Source organism: Rhineura floridana, chromosome 22, assembly GCF_030035675.1.
Source record: "Rhineura floridana isolate rRhiFlo1 chromosome 22, rRhiFlo1.hap2, whole genome shotgun sequence".
Lineage (NCBI taxonomy): Eukaryota > Metazoa > Chordata > Lepidosauria > Squamata > Rhineuridae > Rhineura > Rhineura floridana.
This window is the reverse complement of record NC_084501.1, coordinates 17746415-17752414: the sequence shown is the minus strand read 5'-3', so window position 1 is coordinate 17752414 and position 6000 is coordinate 17746415.

Sequence of the window (6000 nt, the reverse complement as noted above, 5' to 3'; positions counted from 1 at the left end):
CTTCCCCAGCTCAGCCTCTCTCTGTGTGGGAGTCAGAGGCAGGGGGAGGAAATGGGACGGGGTGGGGGGAGAGCTTGAAAAAGCCTTGGTCTGGAAGAGTCTTGGCCAGGGTCAGAGCCGGCCATGTGACTGGAAGCAGACAAGGTGGACAGTCAGGGTCCGTTAGGGCTCTCTAGGGCTGTGCACACGCCACACGTTTAAAGCACATCCCTCTCTCACATCCTGGGAACTGTAGTTTCGAGCTACAGTTCCCAGCGCCCTTAATCAACTACCTTTCCTGAGATTCTCGGGAGGAGGGGTTACATGGGCTTTAAATGCATGGCACGCACACAGATTTGTTGCCTGGGACGTTAAAAAGCCTCTCCCACTGCGTAACTCGGGGCACTTTTAACATTTTGCCTAAACCAAGTTCGTTCCGGCGGGGAGTTCGCGCAGGAAACACTGCCTGCTGTATCATGGCCCTGTGGGTCAGCTCTGTCTGTCTCCCACTCTGCTAACCTCCTGCTAGTAGCCCCCCCACCCCAGTCCACTGCTCTGGTTTACCAGCTGGAGGGCCGCATATACTCCTGGACAGCGTCCAGAGGGCCACATGCTAGTGGAGGGCAGGGCCAGAGGCAAAAGTGGGCGGAGCAATGAATGTGGCTTTTACCTCTGAACAGTAGGCTAGTTTCTACACATGCTCACGCCACCCTCTTTCATCCTCCATCCAAGCAAGCAAGAGGCAAAAGCAGTCTGGGAGGGGGCAAAGCAGAGGCAATGAGGCGTGGCCTGGAGAGAGGGGGTGTGGCTAGGCAGGAGGTGTGGCCTGGAGAGAGTTCTGAGGGGTAGAGAGAGAGGCCTCGAGGGCTACCTCGAGGCTCAGCTTTATAAGAACAAGGTGCCCCGCCAGAAGGGCAGAGCTTCTCTGCCTTTAGTTTCACATATGTGCTTGTGAGAGCTTATTGCACGTTATCTTTAAAAGTAGAGGTGTAATCCACTCCAAAACAAAAGGTGTAAAAAGTTAAGGAATACCAGACTCCAGAGGAGCTCTTTCCTCTCTGTGCTTCTTCATAAGTCACCGTCTGAGCATGCCTTCCAATTAGAAGGGTGCAACCCTAGAACAGTTAATCGTGCAGAGAAGCATCGGGCAACCTGCACCATGGACTTGATATTTGTTTATTATTTGATTTATATCCCGCCCTTCCTCCCAGCAGGAGCCCAGAGCGGCAAACAAAAGCACTAAAAACACTTTAAAACATTGCAAAAACGGACCCCAAAACACACCTTTAAAAACATTTTTTAAAAAAGCTTTGAATACATCTTTTTTTTAAAAAAAGGTTAGAAGCATAATTTTTTTTTTTTAAAAAAGGTTAAAAAACATATTAAAAAGCAATTCCAACACAGACCCAGACCTTGGAGAGCCTCTGCCAGTCAGTGTTGACACAGCTGAACTAGACGGACCAATGGTGTGACTTGGAATAAAGCAGCTTCCTATGTTCCTATTTAAAATCAGCCATTGGTTCAGAATCATGAGGACTAGGATCTTTATTTCTCAGGGAAGGGCCATAGCTGAGCGGCAAGACAAACCTTTTGCACGCAGAAGGTCCCAGGTTCAATCCCCATTGGCATTTCCAGGTAGGTGTAGGAGAAACTCCCTGCCGGAAACCCGGAGAGCCGTTAGTAGTCAGTGTAGAGCAGTCTTCAACTTTGGGTCCCCAGGTAGTGTTGGACTACAACTCCCATGATCCCTTGACCAGTGCCTAAGCTGGCTGGGGATGATGCGAGTTGTAGTCCAAGAACGTAAGTTCAAGGTGCTGGTTTTGGTGTACAAAGCCCTATATAGTTTGGGACCAGGATACCTGAAAGACCGTCTTACCTCTTTATGTACCCAGTTGATCACTGCGCTCTGCAGGTGAGGGCCTCCTGCAGATACCATCTCCGGGGAGGTCTGTTCTGCAAAACATAGGAAGCGGACCTTTAGTATTGTGGCACCGACCCTTTGGAATTCCCTCCCCTGAAATATTAGACAAAAGCCAGTGTGGCATAGTGTCTAGTGTTGGACTACGACCTGGGAGACCAGGGTTTGAATCCCCACACAGCCATGAAGCTCACTGGGTGACCTTGGGCCAGCCACTGCCTCTCTGCCTCAGAGGAAAGCGATGGTAAACTCCTTCTGAATACCACTTACCATGAAAACCCCATTCATGGGGTCGCCATAAGTCGGAATCGACTTGAAGGCACTCCATTAATTAATTAAAATATTAGATAGGTGCCATCTCTGTTGTCTGTTCAGCGCCTGCTGAAGACCTTCTTCTTTCAACAAGCCTTTTAAGTAGAGACCTTACCCCAGTCTGCGTCTGTGTTGGAATGGCATTTTAAGAAGTTTTTAAAGCTTTTTTTTTGTAAGATGTTTTTAAAGCTTTTTTAAAAAATGTTTTGTTTTTAAGCATGTTTTGTTGTAATATGCTTTAATGTCTATGTATGATGTTTTAGAGTGTTTGTAGTGCTTTTGTTTGCTGCCCTGGGCTCCTACTGGGAGGAAGGGCGGGATATAAGTATAACAAATAAAAAAAACATCTGGGGACCCATGGTTGAAAACCAGTGGAAGAAGATACCCAGCTAGATGGACTCCCGGCCTGACTCACAATATAAGGCAGCTTCCTACATTTTGTAAGCTCTGCCAGGAAGCTGTGGTCAGCCCCAAGGCAGGTTCAAGCAACAGGGAGGCCAGGGGAACTGGGCCAAAATTCAGCTCAACGCTGGCCTGGCACCTGCTAAACGCAGAGAGGGAAAGAGAAATGCTGTGACTTGCATGGCGGCAGAAAGGCTGCCCCTTTAAGAACACAGAGCAGCCAAGTGTGATGGCTCCAAGCCCACTATCTCTCACAACTTCCTCTTCCAACTTTCCAGAGAGATAAGCGAGTTTTGACTGGCGCCGCTGGGCTGCCTCTATCCCCCTTTGAACAGGCAGCTCCGATTTGGGGACTGGGTGGTCAGAACCCAGTGGCTCTCCACCCCCCACCCCTGTAGATTAGGCCTAGGGGAGCCCAACCAGATAGGGATGGGAGGAGGAATTTGTTTCAGTTCACAATTAAAAGCGAATCCATCCAAGCTGCACTTTCTGGAACAATTGCAGAAGCGAAACCCCGCTGCCCTTCAAAATCCACCCTTGTCTGGATTTTGCGATGGCGTTTACAAAACTGCGTAGATTGCATACATGACAATATTGACCGGAATGCATAGATTCGGGGTAGCTGTGCCTAAAATGGAATATAGCTGTGAAAATATTAGGGACGTGCTTGCGGAAAATCAGTAAATCGCACGAGTAAAGGCTGCCGATAAAAATGTGTACGTTACGAGAAATTCAAATGCTTATGAATTGTTGTGAGGGTTGTTGTTGTTTTTTCAATGTGCACGCCCTTGCAGAAATGTGGAGAATTTCAGAATGAAAAAATGGGAAACGGACAGAACCGACTCTCAAGTTCAAGCCTACAGAACTGCGGAAGGCCCATAGCTCAGTACCAGAGCGTCTGCCTTGCATGCAGAAGGCCCCAGATTCAATCCATGGCCTCTCTACCTAGGAAAGGGAGACTCCTGCCTGAAACCCTGGGGAGCCGCTGCCAATCAGTGCAGACAATACTGAACTAGATGGACCAGTGGTCTTATTCACACAAGAGGCTGCCACCCCGTGCAGGGAACAGCAGCTTGCAAGAGCAGCCAAGGTTAATGCCAGCCAATGACACCATCACCAGCCCATATCAGATGTTGGCACCGACCGACCCCGCAAGCAGCCAAGAGATGTGGCGGAGCCCTAGCCCCTAAAAGGGAGTGCCCCAGCCTGCCTGCATTCTTAGCCAGATTGCGGCCTGGCCAGGCAGTGACCTTTTGCTGGGAGCTCCAGCTAGTCTGGGATTTTGCAAAGGGAGAGGATCTTATCAAGGGAAGCAGGAAACGGATTGCAGCAGAGCTGGAGACAAGCCGGCAGGGGCCAGCCGGGAGTTAGGAACGGGGAAGTGGCGACTGCCACAGAGAAAGGGGAAGCGGCTTGTTGGAAGATCCAGGACTGGAGAAAATGCGTCTTTGTGCAGCGTGGTGTTCAGCTGTGGAATTCACTCCCACAGGAGGCATGGATGGCCACCACCGTGGATGGTTTTAAAAGAGGTTAAGGCACATTCCTAGAGGGTCAGGCTGTCAAGAGTTACTCGCCATGATGGCTTTGTTCCATTCGACGTCCACGAGGTCTAGTGTTACTTGAGAGGGAGAAGACCTTCCCTCTGCCCACTCTCGCCCAGCACTGCAGTGGCAAATTCAGAAGTGCAGGTCCCTTCATGTTAGTCACGGCCATGCCCCCCTTTTTTTGCTGCTGCGTGAAGAATGAGAACCTTCTCCCCCAACAATAGATATCCCTAGGAACCAATCAGCATGAAAGGGGAGTGGGTTAGCTGCTGAGAAGAGTCTACTCAGTGGCTGACTTGCCTTTCAATCTGATTGGCTCCAATCAGCAGGAAAGGACAAGGAAGCATGTTAGAAGTCTCATCTCAGTGACTAACGCACTCCCCTTTCATGTTGATTGTCTCGTTTGTTGTTATGTGCCTTCAAGTCGATGACGACTTACGGCGACCCTATGAATCAGCGATTGTCTCATAGGATGCTGGAAACATAGGGACCCTGCTGAGACCCTGCTCCGAAAAAAGTAGCAGGTCTAAGACACCCCCCCGAGACCCTGGAAGACTACACCCCTGCTCTCGCCATGCCATGCATAACTTTACACGCTTGGACCATGTTGCCTCCGACTTGCCTTTTCTCTACACAAAAAAGCCCCAAATGTTGCAGCCTTTCCTCGTGGGGGAGTAGCTCCATCCCTTTGATCATTCAGGTTGCCCTGCAGTAGTGTAGTGGCAAATTCGGAAGGTCAGGGTCCCTTCATGATAACCACAGCCACGCCTCCTCATAGCCACGCCCCCTTGCCACTTCCCCTCCTTTCCCATATTCTCCCTGTTGCCTTCCAAGTCCATGCTCCACTACAACAGATACCCCCAATCAGCCTGAAAGGGGAGACTGTGTGTTAGCTACTGTGAAGAGTCTTCTCAGTGGCTGATTCAGCTCCTTTTGCTCTGATTGGCCCCAGTCAGCACGGAAAGGGCAAAGACTCAGTGGCTTTATTCTGCATGCGAGAGGTGGAGGAATACTTCTGTTTAGAAGCGGCATTCCCTCCTGACAGAGGGGAATGCGGGGAGGGGGGAACGTGCGGCCTTCCAGATGATGTTAGACTCTTAACTCCCATCAGCCCCAGTCAGTACGGCCAGGGGTCAGGGCTGATGGGAGCTGTAGTCCTGCAACGTGCAACACTCAAATCCAAGCTATAGAGCAGGGCTGGGGAACCTGCGCCTCTCTGGATGCTGTTGGATCCTGCTTCCCATCAGCCCACCAGCCAGCATGGCCAATGATCAGGGATGATAGGCATTGTAGTCTTGCAACATCTGGAGGGCCACAGATGGTTCCTAGCTCTGGTTTACAGTCTTCCCAAACTGCAATGGTGGAACTGCAGAATTATATACGCTGTGCTTTTTCTGAATGAGCTGGCTGGATACAGGCCGGGAGCCTGTATATCTTTGTTTGGAGTCTTCTGTTTCTTTTGTTACATCCCCAGGCCCACAGCTGACGGAAATCCAACACAGACACTGGCCTCTCTGGCTCCTTCCCAGAGCTGAGCATCATTTGTCCTGGCTGAGCCCTCGCTCTTGCAAAAAAGTGGGTTGTATCGGTGGCTGGGTGTTTGTTTTTTTTTCTTTCCTGTTTTTGTTTTTGCACCTCAGGAGCCTGCAACGAAATAGGAGAAAGCAAAAGTATCCCCCGCCCCCCGGTGAAAAGACTCCTGTTTCTCAGATCAGATTGTTCCTGCTCATAAGCTAACAAGCAAAACCCAGCCATGTCTGGCAGCTGAATCATTGTCATTATTAATTGCCTGCCTTTTACTCTAAGGCCACGACAATTTAAAATGCAACATTAATATTTGTCTAA